The sequence below is a fragment of the Pseudonaja textilis genome, chromosome 1 (genome assembly GCF_049901715.1).
Source record: "Pseudonaja textilis isolate UNSWEBS1 chromosome 1, rPseTex1.2, whole genome shotgun sequence".
Lineage (NCBI taxonomy): Eukaryota > Metazoa > Chordata > Lepidosauria > Squamata > Elapidae > Pseudonaja > Pseudonaja textilis.
Window position 1 is genome coordinate 290,142,633 of NC_141990.1, and position 18,180 is coordinate 290,160,812.

The 18,180-nt window shown below is 34.7% G+C and overlaps 1 long non-coding RNA gene across 1 annotated transcript in view; it reads left to right on the forward strand.

Annotated features, from left to right (window-relative positions):
• LOC148128248 (uncharacterized) overlaps positions 1-11,864 on the forward strand; it is a 101,306-nt gene extending 89,442 nt beyond the window's left edge. The window contains exon 2 of the long non-coding RNA XR_015741535.1: positions 11,055-11,864. This is a non-coding gene — a long non-coding RNA (uncharacterized LOC148128248). The remainder of the gene's footprint in view (positions 1-11,054) is intronic.
• Positions 11,865-18,180: the final 6,316 nt, after the last annotated feature.

Here is an 18,180-nt window from a genome sequence, read left to right on the forward strand (position 1 = left end):
GGAGGCTGTTTGGAATGTATAGACCTAAATTTACTAGACCTAAATTGTAACAAGACTTCTAAAATATACATTTTAAATTGGAACTTTGCAACTGAACTGTAACCCACAGAAGAAAATGTGTAAAAAGAAGAAAGTGCTAAATGAAACAGTCTGTATGTATTTGGATTGCTTGGTGACTTTGGGACTTTTGGAAATTATTATTTGAAAGACTAAAAACATTTGGGTTGTTTAAAAAAAGTTTTTTTTCACAATGGCATTACTTGTCGATGAACTGAAGATGGAATTCAAAAAGTTAAAAGAAGAGGAACAAGAAGGGAAGGGCTCTTCTGGCTCTGTTTTCCATTTCTTAGAAATGGCGATTTCTACCTATCAGAAACTACAAGAACAACAAGAAGATTGGGATGAAGAAGAAGCAACTCTAGCTGGGGAAGAAAAGGGAAAGAGGCCAATTCTACTGTTCTATAGTAACTCCAAGAAAGCAATCAACCATTGAATATTACTTCATGTCAGTTTTGTATTGTATGAAGGAAAATAAACTGAAATTAAACCCAGAAAAAATGGTTGTGTAGGTGATGAGGAAAAAGTGAGATGAGGAACTAGAATGAAACCTATTTTACAGGAGAATATGAATCCCCTACAGCAGGGTTGTCAAACTCCTGGCCCACAGGGCAGATGTGTCATGCACTGGCCATGCCTATGCCCATTTTAGTGAAGGAGGAAAAAGTCCTGATACTTCATGTGGTGCCAACGTGACAACTTGAGTTTGATACCCCTGCCCTAGAGAGCAGGTTCACATAAAGATCCTGGGACCTGGATTTGTAAATGATGGGTGAGACAAGGAATGTGTTTTCACTACTACAGCTATGGCCTCAACTCAGATTTAGCAGCAGATATAATCTGATTATAACCTGTGCTGGCTACCCAACATGCTATCTTGAAGATAGCCTTAAAATTGTACCTGAATGTTGTATTTGGTATAAATACAATACAGTATATGGTCAGCTTCTGTGCAATGAGCAAAGATCATGTAGTTAATTAATTTAATTCACTTGATTGTAATGTTTACTTGATTTTAACTGCAACCATTTGTTTGTTGCATATTTTGTTTGTTTGTTTGTTTGTTTTTAAAATTGAAAGCCATCATGAATGTTTACATAAACAGAAAGGCATGGTGTAAATTCAATAATAAATAAATACAAATCTAGACAAGATGGTTTTGGGGATTGAAGTTCAGCCTCTTTTGAACAGGATTGCACAGGGGTGCCCCAGGGTGGGTCAAAAAATCAATATGGCAGTTGTGATTACACAAAGTTTACTCCTGAGGCTGGGCTTCAGTCATGTCCTGATAGCTACCATCTTGGACTTTTTTATTTTCTCCTGTGTGTGATGTTGTGGTTGCGCTCCTCCTGAAAAAGCAGATTTTTAATTTGTAATCTTGTAATTTGAAATGTTCCTGGATTTCCAGTTGATAGCTGTGGAAACAAACAGGTTTGCTCAAGATGGACCTCGGTGACAGTTTATACCTGCATGCATGCAGTTATCCATCTTAGTTCCATTTTTAATACTACTCTGCATGGAGCAATCTTTGGAAAGTGTCCAGGAGTTGCTGTTGGTATAAAATGTGACAACTAGTCTATCCACTAATTGAAGGAATTAATGTTTTTTTTTTTTTAAAGTTTTGCTTGCCATGTATTTACTGCTTGCAATTTAAGACTTTTGAAGGCCTAAATACCTTAGGGCTTGATTATTTGAAGAATTTCAAATTTACTACAAGAGTTTAAATGTCACCAATTACCATGGGTGGCAAATAAAACTATTGTGCTTTATTCTCACAATATTTAGAAAATCTTAAATACATCTTGTGATTGATTTTAGTATTAATTGTAGTACATACTTTAATGTATGTTTAAAGCTGTTTACATTCTGCTTTATTTGTTTCCTTAAATAATTGTGAGAGTAGAAATACAGGTTATGCATCAATCACTCAAACAAACATCATTAATTACTGTGCATATTGAAAAATGCTTAACCTTTCTGTGGAAAGAGGTTTCACAACCAGATTATAATATTTTTCTCCCCTCACCCTTATTTTATTTAAACTGCACAATGCTCTAGGCCCAAATGTCAACAAGAGTTAATTACAATGAGTCAATAAACTGAGATCAAATCCAGAAAAAAAATTACATGTTTTTTTAAAATACATTTAAGGATGAGATGAAGGAAGTCTACGCCTGTCAATAACAGTTATTGATAGAACTTAAAATCCCTATGAAAAAATGGAATAGAAGTTGGATGATCTAAAATTGCTTTTTTGTGAACGGTTTGTTCAAAGGCCAAATAAAACCAAATATTTATTAAGCAGATGCTTTGGCAACAAAACCTGTCAAAAAATCTCCCAACCATGCAAAGTCTCTGGTGATGGTCAGTCAACCTTCTTCAAAGATTTTTGTTGTGAGAATAAATCTGGAGGTAAAAATATAGTCTATGTTATTTTGAACTCTTAAAGGGCAGCACATAAATGAAATAAATAATACAAAATAAATAACGGGGAAAGTAGGAAAACAAAGATGAATAAGCTTAAATGGTACAAAACACATAGGAATTGAGAGGTTTGGAGGAAATTGGACGGATTTGGCTCATGACTGGAAGACTAAGAAACTAAGTGGTTTGAGAATTAAAATACTGGATTAGAAAGGGATTTAAGTACCACTTAATCACAAGGCTGAATTGTACATCTCTGTGTCCAATCTCAATATCACAGAGCCAAAGTCAGAAAGGCAAGGTAAATAACCTTTGGCATGGCTTCCAAAGAAAAGTCCAATTAACCTCTGCACAGAAGTTGTATTCAGTCCCTTTGATATGCAAATTGAGGGTGTACTGACAGAGTGAAAACTGTAATCCAGTTCACCAGATTAAAAATTAAAAACATGAAATATTCTTGTCCAGATTATTCTTTCCTTCTTTCTATCCATCTTCTATTCACTTGTTTAACCCGGTAAGAATAAGGGTGGGAAAGGAGACACTTTGGTGCACATGAAATAGATGATTTCAAGCAGTTTTTCTCAATTTTGGCAACTTTAAAATGTGTTGACTTTAGCTCTCAGAATTCCACAGCAAGCCATGACAAACACTGTTTTAAATAATGTTTTTCTTGTTTCCAATTAAGAACAGGAAATTTTTTGCTCGCCACAACAGAAAATTGGACAGATTTTCACTGGGACTATGAAACTGTAGAATAAACCCATCCATTTCTTTTTTGCTGTTATGCATTTAATAATTAATTTTATATAATTGCTCAGTAGATTCTAACAATAGCATAATTGACCATTAGTAGTTATAGTAGGAAGCCGGGACATACAGGAAGTGGACCATTTCTGTGCATCATGTATTCACAAAGACCACCTGTCTTTTTATTTGAAAAGTGTTACAGTCACAGTGTTAAATTTGGCCTGCAAAGTTAGACATCTAATGAAGAGGATATAGCTTAGAGAGCTGGAGAACTTGATTCATGTCCATTCTCCAAAGAAATGGTATGGATTCCATATTGATTATATTCTGGAAACATGGTTGATAAAGGTATGACATTCCTCTATCAACTTTCAACTATTTTTCTTTCTTTCTTTTGATTCATATTTCTATATATTGTTTCTATATATACTGTTTAAACAATATAGTACTGTATATTAAATCCAGATTCATGTCCTTGATGACTAGATTAAGGTACTGTATGGTAAAATGGTGCTGATGTTTATCTTAAGCAATCCAAAACAGTTTCAGATTTGATTGAGAGGAATAAAATGTAATATATACCTTCCCTCTTCTGCATTTGCCTGTGGAACTTGTTTCAGTGTTTCAAACGCTCAGTTTAAACTGTGACCCAGAAAATGTTGCTGATGGTGAGTCTTCCATTAATGGATGGAAAATTGCTAAAACATCTAAAGATAGAAAATATAACAGTGGAATAGAAATGGTTGAAACACCCTAATATTGTTGAAACATTACCTACCAATCAAGGATGTGCTGGTTATGAAAATCCATATGTTGCCCCCACATAACAGAAGCACCATTAAACTCATTATAATGGCAGTATACCAGGGGTGGGATGTTACCAGTTCAGCCCAGTTCTACAGAACTGGTAGCTACGAAAAGCAGCTGACACTGAAGTGGTTCAGTGTTTGGCCCACCCACCTGTCCAGGCTCTAGGCTGTCCTTTATTCCCTGCTTTTCCCTACTCAGCTGCTTTGCATGGCACAGCTGAGTAGGGAAAAGCAGGAAACAAAAGGATTTTCAAACGCTGTGCACCCAAGCAAAGCATTTGTCAGCTGTCCAGGCAGCACAGCTGATGATTTCTTGCAAACGCTGCACACATGATTGTCTCCAGTTCAGAGAACCAGCAAATCTCTCCACTGGCTGGCCCCTCATCTCCTTGCCCACCCACTCCTTACCTGGCATGCGAGCCATCCAACTTGCCTGGTTTGGTAAGTTGTTTTTTTTCCTTCCTCCCCCCCTGATGACTAGCTGTTCTGCTCTGCCAGGAGATTTAGATTAGCTAGATAGCAGGAAATCCTTAGATCTCTTGCTTTCTAGCTAATCTAAAAGCAGAACCGAACCTTCCTTAGGACTGAAGCTTTTCAGTGCAGACTCAGGTAGCTGATTGTAGATAGATAGATCTCTAAATTAATCTGTGATTCTGTGAGCAACTCAATCTGCCTGCCTGCTTGGGGTAAAAGTTGCTCTTTTTTAATAAAAAAATCAATATTTACATACATGGTGTGTTGTGAGTTAATTTTATGAGTTTTCTTGCTAGCAAATTTTATGAGTTTGCTTGCAAGTAAATTTTATGTGACAGACTAAGATAGCCAATTGCAAATATATAGATCTCTAAGTGAATCTGTGATTCTGTGAGCAACTCAATCTGCCTACCTACGTTGCCTGCTTTTGGGTAAAAGTGTCTCTTTTTATATAAAAATATCAATATTTACATCAATATTTATAATATTTACATACAAGCCATGCACAGTCAGAAATCCATGCCCACCCAGTAATATGACCGCCAAGCCACACCCACAAATTAGGGCACACCCACAGAACTGGTTGTTAAGAAATTTGAATCCCACCCCTGCAGTATATCATTACTATTACTCACCATATTATCATAGGTAAAAATAACTCTTATCATCTATGGAGTGACTCTGAATTGAAATAATCTGGCATGTGACACATTACGCTCCTGTCCTGTGAAGGTCCCACTCCAGTTCTAACCCATTTCAACAATTTTCCTCATGCCATCAGGGAAGTATAAATGGAAGTCAACTGAAGTAGAAGAAAATCTTCTAAATCTACTAACCCTTCAGCCAGCATAAATCAAATATAAGATTGTGACCTGAGATGACCTTTTATTAATTACACCATCCTCATTTAGCTTGTCTGATTTAATTTAATTTGAAGTGACAAATAACATTTAATAGTGGAAATGATTTCTCTCTTGCTCTGTCTCTCTTTAATGAAGCTCATGAATAAGTACAGCTCATCTCTTTTTTCTCCGTCCAAGAACATCATAATTTCAGTGTTTTACTACACCATTAACTACAATTTCACAAGTTAAAAAATTAAAAATTAAGACCAAGTTATGTGCAGGATAAAAGCCTCAATTTAATATTATTTAATGTCATAATCTACCATTCCTCAAGACAGTAATATAGACTTTCCATTCTGAAGCCTTCCTGGTGGGCTGGGATACCAAGGAGGACAACTGGAGGATACCAGTCAATAAGGCTGGCTTAAAAACAACCAGCGCAAGAAGGAGTTTCTGAATATTTTCATATATATAGATGGGAATATCTATTGAATCAGAATAATGATATATGAACCTGCTGCAGGAAACCCATTACTGCATGAAGTAGTAAGCATTTGTTTCATGAAAAGATTGGAGTTTAATGTCTCTTAATGACCTGATAGCTCAAATGGACCCTAACAAGCTCTCATAAGCACAGGCATCAGTGAAGTCCAGGACTGAAAGTCTTTAAAGTAACTAGTGGAAAATTAATATATTCTGACAACTTCTAGTTGCTGTTACCAGCTACAATACTCTCCATCAAGTGGCAGGGGAAGGATACTGTAAAATCTCCATTCCTACCCCACTCCAGGGGAGGAATACTGTAAAATCTCCATTCCCTCCTCACCCCACTAACCTGCTTTCCAACTCAGTTCTCCTGTGCAGGGCAAAAAAAGATGATCCAGCCGATCAAGTGGGACTCGGGAGGCAGATATTAGATGGAGGTGGGGCCACTCAGAGGTGGTATTTGCCAGTTCTCTGAACTTCTCAAAATTTCCGCAACCTGTTTTCCAGAACTGGTCAGAACCTGCTGAATACCACCTCTGCTGCACGATGAGCAATAAATGGTACCCAAAGAACTGCAATGAAAATATCCTGTGATTCCTTCTTAAATGCCACCCCACTTGTGAGATGCATTGCATAGTTCCAGTCTACATCACCTTAAAATATATTCCATTTATATTTTAATCAAATGTCTTTTCTTTTTCAGTAGCCCTATTGTTATGTTGGTTTTCCTCTGGCATTTCTTCACATTTTCTTAAAAAAATCTCTGTTACACTACTCTAATGTTATTTTCCAATTCATCTTCCTTTCACTGAGATACCAAGACTGCTAACAAGGATAGTTTGCCCTTTAACTGATTCAGTAAGTAAGAAATGGCAGAGGACAGGATAATAAATAAACCATGATAATGAAGAGAAGCTACTGATTTTACCCAATTCCTGAACCTTGCCCATGTGCCATCTGTGCTCCAGAATAAACAAGAGCCTGAATTCTCTCAGCATATTCCTCATGGAAGGGGTTCTGTTTGATCAGCCATACCAACCACTAATTCTGTCTGTGCTCATTCTTTGTGCCAGAAGCTATTCAGGCCATGTCAAAGGCATCAATCAGAAGATAAGTCATAATGCAAAAATAACAGTGTTAGTGAATGCGGGACACTCTGGGATCCATTAGTATCTCCCTCATCAAGGGTGATAGGATATATGAAAATAAACAAACACTTGTGCTGAAAGAGAATAGTTCCTTTTGGAAGAAATTATGACTTACTGAGGATATAAAAGAATAATGTATCCAATTTTTATTTCTATTACATATAGGGTTCCTCCACTGGCATTCTTCCCTCCCTCACTGAGGAAAGAGAAGGCAATAAAACAACTAAATGCTTGGCAGCAAGGTTTAATGGGATAATACTCCCAAGCATTCCTTTGTCAGACAAAGAGTTTCTGTATATATACATTTGTATTGTGACTATTTGATTGTATTTGTAGCCATTGGATTTCACAGTATTCAGTGACTCCTTTGCCAGGACTATATTATAATTTTCATTCTCTTTTATTTCCTTTTAATGGTTTTGTTAATTGTTCTTGCATTTGATTATGAGCCATGGTGGCATAGTGGTTAGAGTGCAGTACTGCAGGCTACTTCTGCTGACTGCTTGGCTGCCTGCAATTTGGCAGTTCAAATCTCACTGGACTCAAGGCTGACTCAGCCTTGCATCCTTCTGAGGTGGGTAAAATGAGGACCCAAATTGTGGGGGCAATATGTTGACTCTTAGAGAGGGCTGTAAAGCGGTATATAAGTCTAAGTGCTATTGCTATTGCTATTATCAGTTTTTATTATGAGCTATCCAAAATCATCCTGGAGTTAGGCAATGTCAGACTTTATTTCTGCATTCCTGTGTATAATGTTTGTTAAATTCATTAAATATTGGTATACAGAATTAATTCAATCAATGTTGCATGCATTTCTCTAGCGAATGTTTTTGCTGCCTAAATAATTGTTTGTTAATGTATTTATCACTTGATGTGGTAAAATTTCAAATGTATTTATTATTGATTTATTATTGAGTAAGATTATGACAATCCCATGGGTATAAAGAAGTAGTCTATGGGTCTGTGATTCTTTGTCTTATCTCTTTGAATTTCTACCTGAATGGCATATTACTTCTGATGCATATATAAGGAGCCCTGGTGGCACAGTGGTTAGCATGCTGTATTGCAAACAAACTCTGGCCACAGCCTAGAGTTCAATTCTGATGAGGCTCAAGGTTGATTCTTCTATCCTTCTGAGGTCAATAAAATGAAGGTCTGGATTGTTGGGGGAAATAATGCTTCTACATTATGAACCACACACATAGTGCTGTAAAGCACTATGGGGCATTATATAAGCCTAAATGCTATTGTTATATTATTGTTACTGTTATTATTATTTATTCATAATAAGCAAAATGTATTATCAAATAAATGTATTTCTGTCCTACCCTCTCATGTAGGTAAAAATTACAATCAGATAACAAATTATAGAACTTTGAGAAGAGCTACACTCAATCCCAAACACTGGTTACTCAAAAAAGAAGAAGAAGCTATACCCAATTAACCAGCTGATGCTTAATTTTTGATGGATTTCGGACTAAATTTATTAACTGGCCTTTTTTCACCCCTTCCTCTTTAATTAATAGAATAATTATATAAAATAACTTTTTCTTACAATACTTTCAGCAGATTTCTCTTAATTGGTAGGTATAAGTCAATTCTTTTTTGTGACTTAAATAGTAACTTATAACTATTGGGACAACTTCTTCTCACTCCAGGCATTTCTGGTGATCTTTGTAAGTAAAGAATTATGGGAGTAATGAATCATTTTTCTAGCTTAAAGTATCAGTGAATATTTGCAACTAGATCAAAAATAATGAGTTAAGACATGTTATTGACCCAAGGCCACTAGTTTCACTTATATGAAATAGGATCTGAAATAATTATGGCTTTTGAGAAACTGTTAATCTTGTCCAATTAGTCACACCAGTTTTAAGAAATTTTCTCGTGACTTGTTCTGCACTGAACCCATAACTCTAAATGAGTTGCCCTGGGTGGTTCCCATATTTGTTCAAAAAGTACGATCATAAGTGAAAAGACCTTATTATCTCATTTTTGCTTCAGAATGTTTTCACCAATCTTCCTACACATCCCTATTTCCTTATCTTTATTCCCTGTTGTGATTGAACAATTAGCTTAAAAGATTCATTTATGCTACAATATTTTAATGCTTCTTAGATTGTATAACCATCTAATCCTGCAGTATAACTCTAATGGTCTGTAAGAAAGTCCTAGCAGGACAGGAGAAGAAGCTGCAAACTAGGCAGGTAAGAGGCAGCTTAGTCCACAGAAGAATGGGATGTGGAAATTCTCAGAGGGACCCTTCCTAGTTTCTTGACTTGTGAAGGCAAGAGAGAAGATATGTATTTTGCAAGATTCTGTAACCTTACAATAAAAATAGCATAAGTATTCATGGTTGGTGCTTCTTGTCTGGAGGACCATGAAAGCCTAAATGCAATACTGCAGACAGATGTACAATAACCTGATCATTAAAGGTTATGCTGCTAAAATAGAGCAAAATATAATTTTATATCAGGAGCAATGAAATACATTTAATAAGGTTACTTTCCAGTTACATATTTAATAATTGTCTTTTCTTATAACATTAAAAATTACAATCTAGTAACCATTTTTGGAGGGCAAGGGGTGTGCACCTAAGAGTATAAGAAATCACATTCAGCCTAGCAATCTCAGAATTATGGAATTAGGCATATGATATTACCACCCTACTATTCTTAAAGACCTGCAATGATCTTTTCCAGTGCTGAACTAATTTCTGTTTGCCATAACTCTGACATTCAGAGCATTTTTTTAGTTCTTTAAAGAAACTCCTTGTTCCTTTCTTCTAAACACGACCACTACGAGACAAGTCACTAATTAAAACAAAAATGTCACAATGCACTTTACTTTTCTAAAAAGACATAATTGTTAGACATTTACAGTGCTAACTTTAAAGAAGTAAGCATATATTTGAAATCTGAATTCCCCCATCTCCTGTTCTAGCATTTGTATAAACATTGCAGTAGTAATGAAACATTTCTCTCTCTCTCTCTCTCTCTCTCTCTCTCTCTCCTCCCTCCCTCCCTCCCTCCTCCTCTCATTTCTCTCCACTTCAGCCTGGAGTATTGCATACTGACATGCCACATTTTTAAGAAAAGAAGAATATCCTTTCAATTCTCCAAGTTTCTGGATTTATTGCCACTGAATTTGATTTATAGAATTTGTCCTATCAATAACTGAATTTGTCCTATCAATAATTATTATAAATTGTACATAAAAATATATGTAGCTGTAGAATGACAAGGTAAAAAACATGTTTTAATAATATAGAAGTAAAATTTTTATTTAAAAAACATTTAAATCAGAATAGGGCTTTTTTCTTTAAAAATAATAGCATAACCAATATTTTCTTTTACATAATTTTCTGTATTGCTTAATCTGCAGGTGTTTACAGTTCTCACAGTTCCAAAACTTCTGAAACTTTTGAAATGGCAAGAATGGTTTTATCAATTAGGGTGAGCAAATTGCTAAGGGAAATATGTTAGTCAGTTACCAACTGAGTACTTAAATAAAACATTCCATCTCTAATGGACTCCTGATGCTGTTCATCAAGCTTGCACTAGTACAGAGTGCTGCATAGCCATAGGCAAACTTCAGCTACATCCTTGTTTGGGAATGGCAATACATTAAGCGAAACAGCAAAAACTATTTTGACATGGAAGGAAAGATAGCACAAGGTTATTATATGGTATTAAATGTCATTGAAGGTAGAATTAATATATGGTCATTAGATGCTTGTTTACTGTGGCTACTTTTTCTGATTTTTATTTTACATTTTTAGGTGAATCCTGATTTATCTGGAGCTCACATAGAGAGCATAAATAATGGAACTTAGTGCAATCTAAGCTATTGATGTTTGCAGTGAAAACACTGCAAAACTCTTTACTTCAGAGCAAATGTATGTGAACCAGTAAACGAAGAAATTACAAATTTTTATTTTTATACAAAAAGGCATATTATTACTTTTTAAAAGTTACTCATACATGTAGGAAAATTCATTTTCAATTCTGGGAATAGTTCTTCTGTTACATACATTAAGGATTATTTGTTTGTTTTCCTCACAGAACCTACAGATTGGATTTAGAATCTGTTCTCCATGGATGAAAGGGATCACTCCAGTCCTGAGGTACTTTTACTCAATGGATGAATCTCACTTATCAGAGTTATTTCTGAGGTTTCAACAACCTTTAGACAAATGGGAAAGAATCTCATTATTTTCTGCATAAACTCAATCAGATAGGAGAGATGATTTTACAAACCAACAGTCCACACTCACAAGTGATAGTCACAAAAGAGAGAAATTATTCTTCAGTCGTCTTTGTTGAGAATTCTAGAGTTGTCCAGGTTTGCAAAGAAATACTGGTAATGTTGAGAGTTGATATTTGTTAATTTATTAATTGCTATCTTCTTGACAAACATGATTCATGCATTCCTTAGCCAGTGGCTTGGTCCTTAATAGTAATAATCCAGTGTGTAATATGTGCTGACTCTGAAGCACCATTTCAAAACTCTGTCATGTTTGGTAATTCCAGAATTCCAGAATTAGAAGAGTCATTTTACTTGTGTTACTTTATTAGATATTTTTTATTATCAAAATATATCAGGAGACAAGAAGATTGCATTTAGATTATACATTTATCTTCAAGAAATAGCAGATAAAATGTTGATTTGGACAGCTGGGTTTAAGAGCATAAGAGAAATATATACAAAAAGAAAATATAAAAATAATATTATTTATGAGAACCAAATAAATAGAAACCAGAAATAACAGCTGATTCCTTTCATGTTCTGTAGCAGGTTTTATTGATATGTATATTGTCTCTGATAATAGTACATTACCATCCGTAATAATAAATGATACATTTATTCTCTCTTAGAAGGCAGTTGGCATTTTATTTCTGAAAGATAGATATTTGAATCATAGACATACATAAATCCTGTCGTAGAAACTGATGTAGTCATATTACGTCCATGGGGGTTGGTGCCCTTGTATGCATGCAAGCACGCACTCTTTTTTAAAATTATTTATTCAAAAGTTAAAATAAAAATTTTAAAAAATAAGAAACAACAATAAAAAATGGATGGAACATTAAAAATGTGTATTAAAAAGGACAAAAAAACGATAAACAAACATTATTTCCTCTGCTTGATTACAATATATATATATATATATATATATATATATATATATATATATATATATATATATATATATATATACATATACATATATATATATATATATATATATATATATATATATATATATATATATATATATATTGTAATAATGTTAGTTTTCCCCTTTGTGAAGCAGGCTCATAATCTATAAACTTCTACAGCTATTTACAACCAACTTAGTGTGTCATTTATCTATTACAGTATATGTAAAAATTATATAGTTAACAAGTAATTCAACAGAAAAGTTAAAATTCAAAGCCCTCTGTTAACAATCTGTCATTGTATTTAACTTGTAGAAAATCTACAACTACTTCTTATTTGCCTCAAATGACCACAATCATTACCTTTGATCTATCCAGGATCAAATATCTTTGTTTGGTTCTTAATAATAAAATTTTCCTATAAGATTTTTAGTGAAAGCTTTCACACCAATATCTCATCTTCCAATATCTTACATCCCTTCTGTAAATATCTCCACCATACCCATTGTTGAAGCAGTCTTACTGTGAACCAAGATAGAAAGTCTTTTGTCAGTTGCTTTCTGGTTAGGTATAATAAATCCATTTTCCAAAATTGACCCAGAAAAGTCCAGTCCCAATTGTTTACCACTCAGCTATGGTAAGTCCATCTTCTTAAGAAAGTCCAGTTTATGACTCATACAAATTCTTAGTCTGTATAATCCAGATCTCCTTCAAATGTCTGCAATAGGCCTTCTGCTTTCCAGCCATGCTGCTATTTCTTCAAATCTGCCAGCATCGGTTTAGATTAGTCAGTCCAATTGTAGATCTGGGTTGCTGCAATTATTTGAATCATGATATTCTATTTAGGTTGATTTGAAACCCATGTGATTTTATCAAGATTTTTACCCAAGTTTTTAATTGGAAATTGTAAGTTAAAAAACACTTTTTTTCCTGTGAAGGTAACCACCAACTTTTATTTTTAAGTTGGTGCATTATTTGCATTTTTAATGCATCTGAACATATACAAGCCACTTCCAAAACAATTCCTTTCACAGACAAAAAGCATAAATATACTGTAACAAAATGGCTGCAGTTAATTAAGATGATATTTCTCATAATGAAGTTGGGAAGAAAAAAAAAGGAAAAAAAGGGAAAACTTCCATCAAAAATTTAAAAAGAAAAAAATCCAAACCAGAGCTTTGTAAGAGTTAAACCCTGTAGTAAAATCTGATATAGATGTTAATCCAATCTGGTTGGTTTCAGTACTCAGAAATTTGCTGTTAGTTTCTATATGGAAAGCAAAAGTAATTCAGAGCAGGAAAAAACCCAATAAAGTAATGAAAGAAAGTTAACATTAAAATCCAGTAAGTTAGAGTAAAGCAGCCTTCAATCTGTCAGTTAGCATTTAAAAATAAGAATCAAATTATGAAATGTGCAGTTGAAAACCAATGTGTGCTTAAAAAAACTGAAAGCTGAGAGAAAAGATGCAAACAGGACACTCCAACTGCTCTTATCAGGAATTGCAATCTTTAGGATTCCTCTTCCCAGCAGAGTCCACAGTTGACCATAAATTGTCATGGGTCATTCCAAGCTGTTTCCATTTGATCTAGTGAGTGGAGTATTAAGGAATCTGCTTTGGCAGCAAAATCAGCTGTTTGTTGGCAGGAGAAGCAAACACCCCCCTACCCCTCACCCCGGGTCAGCATGTCATCTTGGAGGGAACCCACTTTTTGAAACAATTTTGACTCCTGGACACTGCCTGGACTTAGACCCTGCAGTTTTTTTGGCAAGATTTTTGGAAGTAGTTTGTCATTCTTTCCTAAGGTTGAGAGTAATGACTGGCCCAAGGATACTCAACTGGCTTCATGTCTAAGATAGGATTAGAACTCACAGTCTCACAATTTCTAGCCTAATGCTTTAACTACTATACTAAATTGACTCTCATAAAGTTCATAGTATTGTATATATTAAGCCAAGCATATTTTTCCTCATATACCATTATCTTCTTTGAAATATTAAATACATTGAACACCATATGCATTATAGATTTAACAGGTTGATATCTAGGAATATGTGCAAAGGTTGATTTATGTTGGCCTTTTGTAAAAAATGAAACAGATTTCTTCTGAGGTATGTAGATCACAAAGCCAGCTGCTTAAGCACATGCAGGAGTTATTTAATTTTAACCTTTTTGTTTTAATAAATTCCTCCCCTCAGTTTGAATATTACCTGTGGACAGAATTTATTACATATTTTATTGATGAGGATACATATCTATATCAGACTGGAACACATTGCTCATCTGGGCCCCATTGGATTTGTTGGCAAGGCTTCTGATGTGAATAAGAATGAACTTTCCATTCAATGTAACTAGCTGTTTATACAGTATGTAGTCCATGACTAGTGCTGGGAAAAAAGCCAGTGAATATACATATGTAGCAGTTATGACAGACTATAATAATACACATTGCTGGAAAAAAATAGCATAGATTTCTCTACTGAGGAAGATACATGTGATTTACGACTCAGGGACAAGCTTGGTAATTGTCAATCTGCCCATTTAATCATCTGCCAAATTAGGGAAAATGTGTTTTCTAGAAAGCCATTAACTTGGTTGAGAAACTTGCTTTGCATAAAGTGAAGTTCCTTTTTCATAGCTAGTGGTGCATATGGAGAGGGAATATCTTGGGAAATATATGAAAGCTTGAAGGCTGAAATTCTTAATTTTTAACATGGTACACTTAAGCATTTTGGATCTGATAAATTCCTAATCGCTTTTATTATTTTTTATGAGAAACCATTTTCTCAAGAATAATTCTTATTATTTTATAATCCCATATTTATGCATTTATTTTTTTCAGAATGCACCCCCAAAATAGATTAAAACTGTATTCTAGAAACTACTAGTGCCTTCTGGAATTTTCCAGCAGAAGTGGCTCTGGAAAGATTCCAACCAAATGTCTTAAGTTTGTTTCTGTAATGGAACTTGAATGTGACTTGAAGAGAAGAAAGATTCTTGAACAGATTAAGTGACTGAAGAACGTATTATTTCTTTATTAGGGGAAATAAAACCCATGTTTCTGATATGTATACTCAGTTTTGCCAATCTGGAAAGTTCATATAGCATACCCAATCTGACAGGTGATTGATACAGTATTTGCCTATTCCATGTTGTACACAAAATCCATACATCTAGAATAGTTGGGTACAATAATAGTTAGACTGCTATGTTGATTACTTCTGAAGTGCAAACACAAGAATAAAACATCCAGACACAATTAAGCATCTCTATGACTCCACCTTGATCTGTTGCCCTTTTCTATCATTAGAACAGCTTAGTACAGTTTATTATTGTTATTGAATCAAAGGAGGGAGGGAGGGACATAAGCAAACATGAACACATTCCAATCAAGTCCATTTATTACAGCTTGCTCAGTGTAAGAATACAATTTTATTGCATAATTTTTGCTGATCCATACATTCTATTTGTAAAATTACTGTATATTGGTAAAAATAGTGAGGTACATATCACAATAAAATATTCTTGTTAAACAAAGACACACTAGCAATAAAGTATTCATATTAAAAAAGAAGAGGAGCCAGACTATGTTGAAGAAGACGCTTCAGTATGAAGAAATATTATGTGAGCTTCTTTCATGAGGAAATACTGTTTCTCTTGGGCAAATATATTGGATAGTTCAATTTTGGTTGGATGAATAATGCCACATGTAAAGTGGTACCTGGCTATACAGGTGTATCTATTGGATTGCATCCAGAAGTGTATTGTGAACAATTAAAGGCCCACAGCACAGATATAATGTGCTTCTGGTAACATGAATGAAGTAAGGAACACTCAGCAACATTCTAGACAGTTGCAATTTCTGGATTATTATTGTTAAAAGATAGGTCCAGTTACTCAGGATGGGTAATAGTAATTCTGAAGGAGCAACTTTGCAATTTGAGTGTTCTTCTGAGTTCATAGCTACTGTGTATGGGCAGGTTGAGATGATGGCCAGAAGGGCCTTCACTCAACTTTGGACCTGGTGATAATAATTCACACCCCCAGCATAACACATATAGACTTGCACAATAATTTTACATGAGATACTGGTAATTTTTGAAAAACACTATTCATGAGATAACAAATGATGCAAAATATAATGGCCCATGTTTTTCATTGTAGACCCCATTCTGTGAAGTAGCTTTGCCACAAAGATGAAATTGGTGGCTCTGCTTCAAAAATAGTAAAGAAAGAGTTATTTGAAGAGTGTTTTGAAATCTAAAGTTATCTTATAACTTTTTTAATAAAAAAATAAAAATTATAATAAGTGCAGAATGCAGTCACTTTACAGCAGTAGCCGATTGCTCAAAAACATGTTCATCATGCTCATGCCAATTGCTTCTGGCAATTAGTTCTTAAAACATCAGGACTATGTTCTTCATGTCTTTGAACATAGGAGTGAAAATATTCAGAAAAAGGTTCTATGTTATTCAATATTTCTTCTTTTCTTTCTTCATATGGCATCATTTTCATTTGATCATATAGTTTGGTATTGTGCCAGCACTAAAGTGTGGGTAACAAAAATAAGTAATGAGGACATGCAGATGGCAGGAACAAACTTGGGACAAGCTCTGGGAAATTAATTCCTTAAATATGAATGATCCTCAATTGAGTTCCTGCTGGCAGGAAGCATCTCTACTTGAACACCAAGAGATGCTAATATAACATCACTCCACAGGCCATCTGGAAGTGCTTTCAGTGATCAGTTGTAGTCAATTCTTCTGCTCTGTTTATTTTCCTCATAAATAATCCTTTTAGAAGAAATACCTGTGAGTCAGAAGAGGAAAATTAGGATACAGTGACTCATCAAAGATAGGAGATACAGAGATAGAGAGATAGGGGATAAATGACAGAGATAGATGTCAGAGATATTAGATATTTTAGCTGTTTTTCATTGCAGTTCTATACTGCAATTCACTTGTCTTTAAATAAACCCATTTGAAAATAAACCTTAATAATCTTCATTAATATCTTCTTTGCAAACCAAAACAGAATTTATTGTCCAGAGGACAATTCTTTATAATTAATTCCAAATTCTTATTGACAAAGAATAGAAATATAGAAATGTCAATATTTCAATTTTATCTGATCTCTTCATTTATTTACAACTTTCTAAGATACAAAACTTATTTAGTCTTTTGTCATTTATTTTAGATTCTTTGAATTCTTAAGCTTCTGATTATTATTCTTTCTTTCATTCAGAAATCAAGGCAGTCACCCTGCATTTTTATTTCATTCCTTTTCATCCTGTCATGCCAAAGCTTTCTAATAGCTTAGAAGTAATTAATGGCCAATTTTCAAAAGTGAGTAGAAAGTGAGGTTTGTGAACTTATTGTCTTTTAAAAGTTTCCACTGCAGTTGTGGGCAGGATGGGTAATTCTTTCATTTCCTAGTACTCGAACTCAACAGTCTCCAACCTTTCCAGCTTTGCAGATTGGAAGGCAGGGGGTGGTTCTGTGTGAGTGGTGGGTGAATGCACATGTGCCCATCTCTTGCACAAATGGAGCTGCACATGTGCACTTGCTGAACCGCTGTGTGTATAAGTGGAGCTGCAAGCCCACTTGCCCATCACATCTGTGGCCTGGTTCTAAATGGGCCACAGTCTAGGGGGTTTGGGACCCCTGCTCAAATTCATGGAAAATGGCTATCCTGTGGTCTCCTGAGGAAATGCTGTCTACAGCACATGTGGGTGATCTCCTATCCTTTTTTTACCTACTCACTTGTTCCTTGGTCTTTACCACAATCATCAGCTCCATTGTTTGCAGATCCATTTTCAGTTTACCAAATCTTCCTCAAAACTCACCAAAGGATAACTGTGCTTCATTTTACATATTAATTAGGGGCATGTCAATTTTGTTTAAAAATGACACTTAGCTGTAATTTCACAGAATTTTTCAGTACCTAATTTTACCTGAGTTTAGTATAATTTCCTTGCAAATATTTACTTGAGAATAAGTCTCAGAATTATTATGTCATCCATGCAGCCAC